This window comes from Peromyscus eremicus, chromosome 1 (genome assembly GCF_949786415.1).
Source record: "Peromyscus eremicus chromosome 1, PerEre_H2_v1, whole genome shotgun sequence".
Taxonomy (NCBI): domain Eukaryota; kingdom Metazoa; phylum Chordata; class Mammalia; order Rodentia; family Cricetidae; genus Peromyscus; species Peromyscus eremicus.
The window spans coordinates 120,479,037-120,492,577 of record NC_081416.1 but is presented as its reverse complement, the minus strand read 5'-3'; the positions used below and the strand labels follow the sequence as shown (position 1 = coordinate 120,492,577).

The following is a 13,541-nucleotide window of genomic DNA, read 5'->3' as shown; positions in this document are numbered from 1 at the left end:
GAACAACCTCAGAGATAAATGTCCTGTGTACAGCCATTTACTTTCCTTGGGTGTGTGTGTGTGTTTCTGTCTCTGGTGCCAAGCCCTCTCATTGCTCACTCCCTGCACCCAGAGTGTCATCCTGGTGACGGAGGGGCTGTCAGAACTGTCACCAAACAGCTTCTGGAAAAGGTGTATCATTTGGAGAGGAGGCTTGCTTTCCTGGCTCAGGCAGGCAGGCACGTGGCTCCCAAATCAATTTGCTCCTCCTTCACACAAGCCTCTTTTTAGTTACCGTGCCAGAAAGCAGGCTTTAAAAAGAAAGGCTATTTGGCAATATTAATTCATTGGAGTGGGGGTGGGAGGGGAAAGAGCCAGGTGAATTCTGCACCCTCCTTTCTTATAGAGGGCGTTCAAGCTGTTTCTTATTGAATATAGACATGCTACTTTCTGGCTTCTATCTCTATAGTCAGTCCCTTGAGGTTTCCCTCAGCAATAATCGTCTGGCCTCACCAAATACCTAGAGCTAGCTCCGTCAAGCTGCTGCCATTTTACAGTGTGTCGGTGTCTACTTCATCTTCACGGGGAACATGTTTTATTTCCTCAGCCTGGAGTGTGACTCCCTCCCTGGCTGCTTTTCTAACCCTGAGCATCTCTGTCTGTTGGTATGAATGAGGGTCATCTGTTCTAGACTGGAGCCGTCTTTAACCTGACTCAGTTCCTGTCTGGCTTTGCATTTCCTCAAGCCCCGGAGTCCTGAAAACACTAGCTGAAGAGTCTCCTGTGTGATGGGTGGTCTGCCTAAGGGGCTTCCCTGACTTCCCATCTGGGAGGATACGTGCCTTGAAAACATGACAGATTGCATTGATAAGGGCATCAGCATATCCCCTACTCCTGGATAGTCATGGTATTCTCTTCTTTCGCATGTTGTTACAAGGCTTCAGGTTCAAAACTTTCAACAGATCATTACTAATGGATGCTGTTGCCACCAAGGCATGCAAGACACTGTATTTGGGTTATATTTGAAATTCTGGGTGTTTTTTTTATTCCAACCCCATCTCATTCTAGTGATATGATTTTGGTAAAAGTTCTCATCTTTCCCTAATTAGTCCATTGGGTTTTACTCCAAGAACTCCAAGAAACAACCAAATGAACTAAAACTCTATGAAGCTTTCCAGCATTTTTCTTATGAGAAATGAACTAATAACCCTCCCTGGGCTCATGATATTTGCAGATGGGCAGCACTGACACTTTTCTTGCCTATAAAATATAGACAGTGGCATTTATCACTAGGTGTTTACAGATGATGTGTGAAGCATTACACCACATCTCTGTGTGTATGTAAGTAAACAAGTTCTGCACACACCTTACATATATTTGTGTGTGCATATCTGCATGCTTGTGTGCAAGTTTTGTGTATATTCTATTCATGTTTGTGTGTGCCTATGTAAGTGAGTGTGTTTTACTGTCCCAGATTTGCAACACAGTTTTCAGTGCTCAGTGTGGAAATTACAAGTAAACAAAAATCTCTTGGGGTAATAGTTTGCCATTTCTTTGTAGGATGCACCACACGCTGACTTTTCTAGCCATGATGACTTGAATGTGTCCTTCACATTGTCATGAATTGGAGAGTTGATATGTTGAAAATAATTGGAGAAGGGGCCTAGGGAAGGTGATTGAGATTAGCTGAAACTACGGGAGTGGGTCCTTTAGACGGCATTCATGACTTTGCTAGGAGGAAGAGAGAATACAAGCTAAGATTCATCCTGCCTCACCACATAATATCTACAGCCATGGAATGGTGCCCATCTCCTTCCATGTGCCTGGGGTTCTCAGCCTCTAGAACCTAAGCCAATCTCTATCTTTGTAAATTTTCTAAGGTGCAGTATTTGTTTATGCCAGTGAGAATATACCATGACATGAGGTTTCCATTGAGAATTCAGAAAACAAATCATGAACCCTGTCATTATTTCAGAAACTCCAACCATCTCTAGTCACTCCACTGATGACCCACCATAGGGCTAGAAGGAAAGCAAATCAATCATTCAACCAACCACTTGTCATGCTGAGTGACAAGTCTCTGAGTTTCTATCATTTATTCATCATGTGATACTCTCCACTCAAGCCATTATATGGTCTTGAGCAGCACTGGGATGGGTGTGTCCTAAGCTGGGAAAATGTCAAATCCTATGTGAGCTGGTGTTTTTGTTGCTGATGTAATTGTTTTCCAGAAATGACCAACCAAGCTGAAATATGGTGTGCTCAAGCCCTTCCTAAGTCATGCCAACATTGTTCTGACAAGCCTTGGGCTAATCATACTTTCTGGGTATCCAACATCTCCAAAGTGAGGCTGTCAACAAATGAGAGGAGTTAAAAACACTCAAGCTGTGAGCATCATCACCCATGGCAACCTTGATGCAGAATCTGAGAGGGCTCAGACACTGCCTGTGATGCACTGCCACTGGAGGAAATTAAAAGAGGAACAGAGGAAATGAAGCTGGATCCTGGGGACAAGAATGCTGAGTTACAGCCAGAGCAATCACTCGCCAGCATTTCAATGCTTGCAGGCAGAAATACAGTAATATGTGTGTCTCAGACCCCATTGCGACAAAGTGGTCAGAAATGAATGCTGGACAGAGTAAGGGTCTAATCACTGGACACAGACCCCAGGTCTGGTTGCATTCAAGAGCCTGGCCAGAGATTTATTACACAACCTCACCAGGTCATTTTCTTTGACTGTAACATGAAGAACTATTACAGGTATTTACAAACTTCTACAGGCAGCTTTAGATGTCTATGGCTTTCACATCAAGATTAAAAACATAAAAAAATTCATTTCTATTGAATATGTACAGATCTTCTAGGAATTCTGTGAATAATACAACATGCCCTGTTAATTTGCACTTACATTGCATGAAATATTCTTTCTAGAAATGATTGGCAGCATGGGGGTTATGTACAGGTTATAAGCAAGCATTATTACATATTATAAGAGACTTATTTTCATATCTGTAAGTGGCCCTGGAACCAAGTTCCCATGAACACCTACATATTCAAGATAGTAGCAATCTGTTCTATAATGGGAGCACAGTCATTGTTTTAGATCTGCCACACTGTGGCCATCTTGGGCCCGACACTGTTTTCTGAAACTCCAGAAATTGCTGCCACCCTCAAATGCAGCCTCCTCTGAAAAAATTCTACCTAGGCCAATCAGGCAGCATGAACTCTGCCATTCTTCACAGTGGCTGAGTGTTCCTAAGGAAATAGACACCAGAGTGGCCGCAATGCTGCCTCTACTGTCACTTTGTGAAACATTGCTTAAAACTTCTGAATCTTTAGTTCATAATCCAGACAGTGAGAATCAGAAGTCAAAGATTTATGAAAAGGAAAACTTAAGGTAGTATATAGTGAGACACACACACCAGTCCTGCTTAATAAAGCTGGGAAAACAGACCTGAAACCAGTACATTTGCATGAAAGTTGAGAGTAAACACTACCTATCTTAGTCACGATTACAAATAATTACATTATTACTTGCTATTCTCACTCAGAGACATCCTGATTTCTGGTGCTTGTACCTTTCTTATCTTGGGACATCACGGAGTACTGTGACTATGTTTGGCCCATGGCACAAGTTGTAATGATGGGTGACAAGCTTTTAGTTTCCTGCCACTATCCTCCTACAAATGCAAGACCATTCAGCCCTAGGATGAACACACGGTGCATAGACAGCCAGGTGGAAATGGGACAGGATGAAGAAGACTAAACAGAAGCCAGTCCTCAGCCCTCATTGACCAAGCACCAGTGTGGTGGACCTAGAGATGGACCAGACACTGCAGAGCTGTAGAACCCTTCATGCATATGTCCCTGAGTAGCTCCCAGCATATATAGAATACTTAAGAAATGATCATGATAGACAGTATTTAGCCATATGCTATTTCTTGGAATTCAGAAAATTGTTTAATGAATAGTAAGCAGTGCTCTTCCCGTGAGTTTGCAGGGAATCACAGAAAAAAAAGGAAAGTACCAGAAGGAGCTGTGACATCCCAGATATGGTCCCAAGGACCACAGATTCAAAAATAATTAGATTTTTATAATTCTTACTAATTCTAAGATGACTTATTTTTTATTAAATTTTGCTGTTGGTACCAGCTAAAACCAGCTCTTCTCTGACTCGTATGTTGCTATGGCTAATCCTGATTGTTTGAGAGCAAGAACAGCTTTGCTGTGATATGCAGCGATAGAGCAAATGTTGCCATGCAGGCCTCAGATGTATTAGCCTGTGAACTGAGCTAACCTCACAGACTCTGCCTGCCTCCACCTCATCCAACAGCAGCCATTTCGAAGAAAGAACTCTCTGCTTACAGAATCTAGAATGCTCATGGCATTATATCAATATTCTTTGCTACTAATTAGACTTTAGGTTTTGATGTTTTAGTATTAGGTAGTCAGATACTTTTTTATGCTATAAGAAGAAAATAAATCCTAGAGCTGACTAAATAGCCCATGGCACAAAAAACGAAATACAGAAAAAAGAAAAAAAAAAACAACCTTTGATCACTCTCCTTCTGGCTCTCTTAACCTCCCTGGCTCTATCTATCTATCTATCTATCTATCTATCTATCTATTTATCTATCACTATCTCCTGAAATATATCCAATACCTGCCATAAAACCCAAACCAAAAGACCCTTGCCTACAAATGACCATCCAGGTTCCTGAATAACCATTGATACTAAACATGACTCTAACTGTCCTCATGTAGACAATGACCAGGCTAGCTTAATCAGGCTGCTCACCCTGCTAAGTTAACAATACCACTGGAGGAAAATATAGCAGGAACGGCTACTGTGTTATATTCTGCTGGGAAGTGCATGGGTTTCAGAATTTTACATCGGCTACAGGATGCTAGAGACACAAGGTGCCTCTATATAGCGTACCATCTGAGTTGAATGAATCGTATATAGCACTGGAAAAACACATCAGAAAATAAAGCAAGTAGGAAGCCTTCTCTAGCATAGCTAAAGAAGTCTACATTTAACCATTCAGCATCAGTGGCTTGTACCTCCCAGGAGCAGAGACAAACATGGGGAATCCAAATAGAAGCAAGATCCAGACCCTATCCTCCAGGGTATGTGGGATACTAAAACCACAGACCGAATGCCATTTAGACTACGGGTAATTCAGGCTCAGAGTTGTTACCCATGCTGCCCAGGCAGTTTGAAAGGATGAGCTCTTTCCTGAACTTGCAATATTCATTCATGGGACATGGAGTAGCCATTGGTTCTGACCAACATCAAGAATTTAGCAGTTACTTCTTCTCACAACTAAAAGTTATAACACATTCACCAAACATAAGAAACCGCAACTAAAAACTTAGGTAGGTACTGTGTTTAGATCTTACCCAATATACAGTAAGCAATGAAGAGTCTAGACACAGGATCAGGAAATCTAAGAACAGTTCTTGTAGATTCAATGAAAAGTATATTTAGGAGTGCACTGACTTGGATGAATGAGATAGAGTTTGCAGGTGCTGAAAGTCTATGAAGAGACTCTAAGGTAGAGGTACTACCAGTCCTACATGCCCACATGCAAATGTACACATGTGGTTTTTAATCTAGATTTTGCCTATGAGAGGAAACATGACAACTGTCTTTCTGAGTCTGATTTATTTTGCCCAATGCAAAAATTTCCAGTTGCATCCATTTTTCCTGTAAATGTCCTGTGTGTTTTCATTACAGTAGGGACTCAGCTTCTCTAAGCATGCTTACAGTTACCCTTCTAGCAACAGACATAATTTCCACTGGACATACACTAACCTTTCTCTGTCTTTGCACTGTCATGACTCCAGGAGGACATGGCAAGGTGTTAATCACATCTTATCAGAAAATCGAAAACCTCTCATCACAGTGTGCACTTTGGGAGGTGAGAAAAGATGGTCTACACTCAACTATTTGCTTTACTAAGCTGTCCATTTTCTCTGGGGGCCAAGAACTCCTTCTACTGAAGGCTAGAACCTTGCTTGTATGGTCAGCATGCCAGCTTACCCGCTTTCCACTCAGCTCTTTAGTGCCGGGACCTTAGGGTCACATATGCAGAACACAGAAGAAAAACAAATTAATAAAACACCTAGAGTCAAGGGCTAGGATCTGCAAACCCTATAACCTATCCCTTGACCAAGCAAGTCCCGTCACCTGCCTGAGATCATTCTTGATCAAACAGAAGTCCACACATTTCTCACGGAGGGCTTGCCCCTTAATGAAATCCCAAGTCTGTTTTGTCTTGCTATGGAAAGTCAATCTTGGAGAGATGAGAGTGCATGTGTCTAACTCTTGAAGACAATCGTGTGTGGTCTTACAGTGCTTTGTGGATTGGCAGGTAGGAAGAGAAAGGCCTTTGCCACTTTCATTCTCACCCTATCGAAGTGACCCACTTTTAAAAATGAGATAATGAGCATAAGACGTTATCCATGTGTGAAGGAACAGCCAGTGTCATTTGTCTCCACTGGAGTTCACAATCAGGTAAACATATGACTTCCAGCAGAAGTGTGTTATCTCTGCATATAATTTTATATATTCTAGTAGTAATATTCTGTATGTGTATTATTATTCATTTTCTTGGTATCTATGGCTATGTGTACGTGGTTATGTGCATGCAGGTATACACATATGTTCAGATGTGTGTGTACACATGTGGAATCCAGAGAAAAACCTCAGGAATAGTTCCTCAGGTGTCATCCCACTTTTCTTTTTGATTGATAGAGTCTCTCACTGGCCCAGGTTTGACAAAATTCCATAGGATGACCGGATACAGACCCTCAGGGATTCTCCTATTTCTGCCTCCTAGGACTGCGATAAGAGGTTCATGTCACTGCACCCACATATATTATGTGAGCTCCAGAGATTGTAAACAGGTCCTCATGCTTGCACAACCAGCATTTTACCAACCCAGTCTTTGGTTTCACATATAATTTAGATCTATGTTTCTTGTCTCTAAAGTTGCAAAAATAACGCTACCCTTGCCATCTAGTCCATGGGCTAATTAAGTGAGCCATAAAATTCTAAAGATGATCATGACATAAAATAGTATCTAAAATAAATTTGCAATTGTTACTATCAGCATTGCTAATTCACTAATGCTTATAAGGGACTTTCAGTGTGCTGAACATTTTTGTGTTCAGTACTGGTTATTGTCTCCATTTATAGAGCACAAAGAAGTTAAGTGGCTTGCCCCAGAGTTCAGGCTAAAACTGAGTATGCTGAGGAGTATACAATAGGATGGTGGTTAAGAGCTTGGCTGTTGACTTCAGATTAGAAGGATATAAATCTTTGCTTTACTACTATTTTGCTATGCTATATTGGTAACATTCCTCAGGCACACTATGCATTCAATTCTTTACCTCTAATAGGTTGTTGTGGAGTTAAAATAAGATAATTGATTAAAGGTACTAGGAGCTGCATCTGAGAAAAAGCATTTGCTCAATAAACTGCACATATTAATCATTGAACTGGGATTTTCAGAGTCCAGAGCTCTTCACACAATAGAGCTTCAAAGACAACTTACTGAAAACTCTGCCTTAAAGTTAAAATTAACTGGAAATTGTGACTATATGTCTACTGACATGTAAGAGGTGGTGATAGTAGGCACCTGGTTATATATGCCAAGTACATCAGAGACATACAGACTATGCAAATACTCTGTGTGCCTACACACTCCAATGATACGACTGGTTTTTCCTTAATATACATTATCAAATAACCATAAAATTAGTAAAGAGGAATTTCCCTTCTCCAAGAGCTGCTAGCAGCCTACTTATGATATAAGCAGGCTGTTTTGCAAGCCTCTAGTCTGTTTCCTCAAAGGAAGAAGGGGAATACTGTGAGTGGCATAAATGGAGGCAGATCTGGTGATATAGAAAAGACAAGATCCAGAAAGAAAGTTACGATACTATCACATGATGGAGCTGAGATTTGAATTTGGGTTTGCTTCAACTTCTTGGTCTACATACATTTACTGGTATTCTGAATTTCCTTTTCCTTAAGGAAATAAAAAGAGAGATATAGATATATGCGTTGGCTATTATAACAATTGCTAAAATTAAATATGATGTGATGCATGTGAGGAATCTATCACAGTGCCAGGCACACAGTGGGTACTCACAGTCATGTAGTACAAACTCAACTGTTATTAACTTACTTATCTTGGGTTACAAGTGTCATAGAGTTCAAAGGAATAACATGAAGTTTCACATATGCAGGAATGCAAGAGAGTGTATGGCTGAAATTAGACAGGGATTTCGAGAAGTGAAATTCTGATGCTACAATTTAACAATTATATGGCAGGGGAAGAAATACTGTTCAAGTATGAAGTGACACAGACAGGAGTCTCTGACAAGCGCAGGTTGCAGAAAACCAAGGACTGAAAGGTCTGCAAGAATGTATGTGAGCAAGGAGAGTGGAAGCAGGTGAACTCCACACCCATGCGGAGGTAGCTGGAAAAGGCTCCACCCAGAACAAACTAATGCTCAAAAGTACTGTAAAGTAAAACAGCAGAGGCTTCATAGCTCTGCTCTGTGAGAAGGAAACTAGAAGCACCCTGTGTGAATGGCGATGATACATAACTAACCTCGGGGAAGACCAACACAATTCCGTACAGTCTTTTTTTTTTTTTCTTCTTATCTCCCCTGTAGTCACAGAGATCAGTCTGAAAGCCTGAAAGGCCAAATCAATGTCAGCTTGTCACATGTGATAGGAAGAAGGTGGTATGGAGGCCTGAGCAAACGTTAAATGAGCTGTAACACGAATCTTAAAAGGGCTTATTAATAAAAACAAACCTGAAGCCAGGTATTGGGGTGAATGCTGGAACATCAGAGAAGCAGTACATGCCACAGCCACCTCACCTCACCAATTCCTCAGCTGATCCTGTTTCCTCAGACTGGAAGCCTCTGAGTCCTCATCCAAATGAATCTCAGCTGAACTGCTGCTCAAAAGCCTAAAAGCTTAACCAGGACGCTAGTTCCTGGTCCTCATGCCTTATATACCTTTCTGCTTCCTGCCATCACTTTCTGGGATTAAAGGCATGTGTCATCATGACTGGCTGTTTCCAGTGTAGCTTTGAACTCACAGAGATCCAGACAGATCTCTGCCTTCGGAATGCTAGGATTAAAGGTGTGTGTGTCACCATTTTCTGGCCTCTATATCTAGTGGCTGTTCTGTTCTCTAAACCCAGATAATTTTATTAGGGTACACAATATATTAGGAAACACAGTATCACCACAATGAGCTCACAGCTGCCAGGGTCAAAGGGGCACCAGCAACCAGCAGCTGCTGGTGCACAGTTCCTCCAGGCTGATGTCAGAACCTTCACTTTTACACCTGGTGATGTGCAACATTCGAGAACAAACAAACAAAAACAATGGGACCTAGCTTGTGTGTTAAGGAAATTGCCATGGCTTCTGGATTGGGAAGAAATGGAAGAAGGGAAAAGGTTGAATCCAGATGAGTGACCATGTAAAATTATACACTAAAGCCTTAAGGTGGAAATGATAGCACAGTGGTCCAGGAAGTGAGCCTTGGAGGAAAAGAAAGGCATATGCACAACAGTGGAAGCATTTTACTATGAAAAAACATCAGATAGACCAAAAATAATAATAATATGAAAGTGAAAACATAACCCATCAGAAAACCAGCCCATGGCATGCCTTGTCTTTCCTAAGGTCATTTTTAAAACTGTTGTATTTGTATTTGGTATTATACCATAATTACAACATTTTCTTCTTTTATTCCATCCATCCAAAGCCTCCCATATCACCATCTTTGTTCTCTTTCAAATTACAGCCTCTTCTGTCATTAATTGTTGTTCTACATTCACACCACAGACACACAGATGCAAACACAGACATACATGAACACACAAGCACACACACACACACACACACACACACACACACACACACACACATATATATATTTATATATTCCTAAATATAAGAATACAACCTTCTCAGTCTATAAAATGTTACTTGTACATATCTGTTTTCAGGGAAAACCATTTGGTATTGGATAACCAGATGATATGGGGAGGACTATTTCTCCCAATCTCCCCAACTACATTCTGAATATTTGTCCTTATAGCCATGGATAAGCATAGTTAGTCCTCGACCCTCATCAAAGAAACTTCTCTTTGCAATAGACATCGACTATTCCAGAAAGCCACAACCAATCAAAATACAGATTTGTTGAGCCCAATTTCAACTGATAAACATACAACACAACACCTGCACCTAAGTCTCATGAGAAACTACAAGAGAGGGGTTGGGAACATTTTAAGACATAGAGAAACCAGGGAATTGGCTGTGAGCGTGTATTCCTAGGAATGTCAGAAGCTACACCCAGAAAGTCTCACCGTCATGAATGCCTAAACATGAGCTGAACAAGGATGACATCCAGTGACATGCTGAAGTGTATGGCAGAAACGTGTAGGTTTATTTTTCTCAGTAGCCTTTGGACAAGTGAGAAGCAAACACAAATCTTAAATAAATCAGCATGTATCTCTAAAAATTAAAGAATTGTTAAAATATAACCACATTGTTGTTTACATATCTGAAAAGCATAGTAGGTCCTGAACAGCATCAGATATCTAATTAGCATTCAAATGTACTCCATTGCCTCATATTTGTGTTTTTAAATTTTTCTTTGGAGATCAAACAAAGTCCATGAACTGCATCTTGTCCATGTCCCCTAAGGTATTATAGCATAGAGATTCCTCTTCCATTTTGTAAAGATTTCCTTAATTTAAAAAGAAGAAGGTTAAGCTGGGCGGTGGTGGCACATGCCTTTAATCCCAGCACTCGGGAGGCAGAGCCAGGCAGATCTCTGTGAGTTCAAGGCCAGCATGGGCTACCAAGTGAGTTCCAGGAAAGGTGAAAAGCTACACAGAGAAACCCTGTCTCGAAAAACAAAAACAAAAAAAGAAGAAGGTTGTTAGTGTGGGTGTTACAGATTTTGCTGCATTGTAGCTTTTGCTAGATATGTCTTGGGGGTTCTTTAGCATATTTCTTTGTCTCTGGAACTCCACCTCTGTAAGCTGGCAATGACAGTTGGATTTTTTATTAGGATTTACTTTTCTAGAAGACTATAGATGATTAAACATACTTTCATTGGTAGACAAATGTCTGATTGTCCTATAAATGCAAAGATTACCACACTGCTCCACCAGGAATCATCCCCTCAGCTCTATATCTCATGTTTTCGGGAGATATTAAGAAGCACAGCACTCGTGCACTAATTTAGGCTTAAAATGGTGATGTTGGAGGCTGGGGAGATATTTCAGAGGGTAAAGTGCTAGCCAAGAAAACATAAGGACCTGATTTTGGATGCCCAGCATCCACACAGAAGCCTGGCATGGCAGCAAGAGCCTGTAACCCTACTGCTGGAGAGTGGAGACAGAAAGCTCTCTGGGACTTCCTGGGCAGTTAGTCTTTTCCAATCAGTGAGATCCACATCTAGGGAGAGACTCGATCTCAAAAACTAAAGTCTCTTCCTTTTGTAAGTCTTATTTGGTCCCTAGCCCCTTCAAATCTGTTTCTTGGCCACTAAGAAGTGAACAAACTTCTTCCACCGCCTGTCCTTGGAATGGCCTACTGCTGTGTGGCCAATGGGACCAAGAAGCTGAGACCTCTGAAATGTGAGCCAACATACACACAGCCAGGGAAAGCTGACTAATAAGCCTGGTAAACATCCATCTGTTTATAGAATAGACTCATGAAGTAGGATAATCCTCTACAAATTCGCCTGTATTAGTAGATCATTCAATTTGGGTTCCTGAGTAATGTCAAGTGGTACAGGAAAGCTTGTGTCAATATTCACCTTCATAAGGGCATCTGGATTGCTCCTAGTCGGGAAATATTGTTAGGAGAACGTCTGTGAAGATTTGTGTAGAGAGTGCTGTGTGAGGAAAGTTCTCAATTACCTAGGATATATGCGCAGGAACACAATTGCTGATTCATGCAGTAGTTACACGTTCAATTTTAAAGAAATTTCCAGGCAGGTTTCAGGGTAGTTATGCCATTTTTCATTCCCAACAGCCATATGTGAGGGAACCAGTTTCTCTGCTCTCTCACTTTCATCTTTTTGGTTTTTATTTTCTTTTGTGTCTCTGGCTGTTTAAATTTCCTCAGCACCATTCACTAAAAAGTTATTCAAAAAACCACAGAATTGTGCACACAGTTGAAAAAAGCCACAGGTCTCTGAAACAAGCTATTTGTTATGTTTATAATCTATTTGCTCTCTGTTTTTCATTACTCCCATACACATTTAGGTTCCCCATTCTGCCTTTAGGGGTTACTGCCAGGAATATTTAGGGGTCCTGGCTTACTATCCTGCCTTTGCTGATACTGGGATGAAAAGGATGTGTTCTTCAGGTGGCTCCACTTGCTTGATGAGGTGGGAGTTAGGGAGACATAATTAAACTAGAGGATGCTGGCACCCCAGATCTCCACTGTGTCTCCTCTGACAGAACTCCACTGAGTATAAGTAGGACTTGCCACATCACTCCCAGGTATAGTAGAAACCTGGCTGTTTCTATCCATTCATCTTACCTTGGTGGGGGGAGGTGTCGTTTCCTGCTGGGTTTCTTTCCTAATTGATTTTTCTCTGCTACCCAGCAGGGTGATTGGAAAAGTCCAAGTCTAGGTTTCCCACAACATTTTCTGGAATGGCTGATTGTGAGGACATACTTGTTCTGTGGCTTTTGGCAAGAATATGATGCTTATTGTCTAGAAAGTTTCTGTCTTCCTTAGATGCTCATTTGCTATTCATTAGGATACATAAGGGGAACAGAATTTTGAAGTAACCCTTGGTTTGAATTTACTGGCCCTTTGAAGCTACCATTCTCCTGTTCCAAATATCTATATATGAGGCACACAAGGAAATCCTAGGGAGCTCACCAAGTGGTTTCTTTGTGTACCATGGCCCAATATTCATTTTTTTCTCTTCATCTTTCAGCATCTCATGTTTGTTGTAAATATAATGTCCAGGGATTTTACTTATATTTAGGGGCAGGGAAAGTAGAAAAATGCAAATACTACATATTTCTAGAGGTAAAAGTCTATCTTTTTTTGAAACAGGGGCGAACTTGAGCACAGTCTCCCACTACCACAGATTATGCAGGGAAATTACATGGACCAACACATCCTGAGTGCAATAGAAAAGTCTCACCCTGAGAAAAACACCTTCATGATCATGTTATCTCCCCTGCCAGGGAAGTATCAGAAGTCAACTTTTAATGTCCCAAATGGTCACTATTTTCATCAAGAAAAGAGTAGCAGGCTTTCTTTGGAATGCAAGTCAGCTTCCAAATAAAGACATGGAGACTTAAAATTAGTTATGAATGCTCAACCTTAGTTTAGCTCTTATAACTTTACCTGTTTCTCTTCATTTATGTTTTGCCTTGCTGCTTTTTACCTTTCTTTCCTTCTGTATGTTCTACTTCCCTGATTTCTCTGTGTCTGGCTGCTGGAAGCGGGCTGGCTGGCTGGCCCTGGGCATCTCCTTCTTTTCCTCC

The 13,541-nt window shown here is 41.0% G+C and overlaps 1 pseudogene; it reads right to left on the bottom strand.

Annotated features, from left to right (window-relative positions):
- Positions 1 to 13,103: 13,103 nt before the first annotated feature.
- On the bottom strand, positions 13,104 to 13,246 carry LOC131903166 (U1 spliceosomal RNA; annotated as a pseudogene).
- Between the last annotated feature and the right edge of the window lie 295 nt (positions 13,247 to 13,541).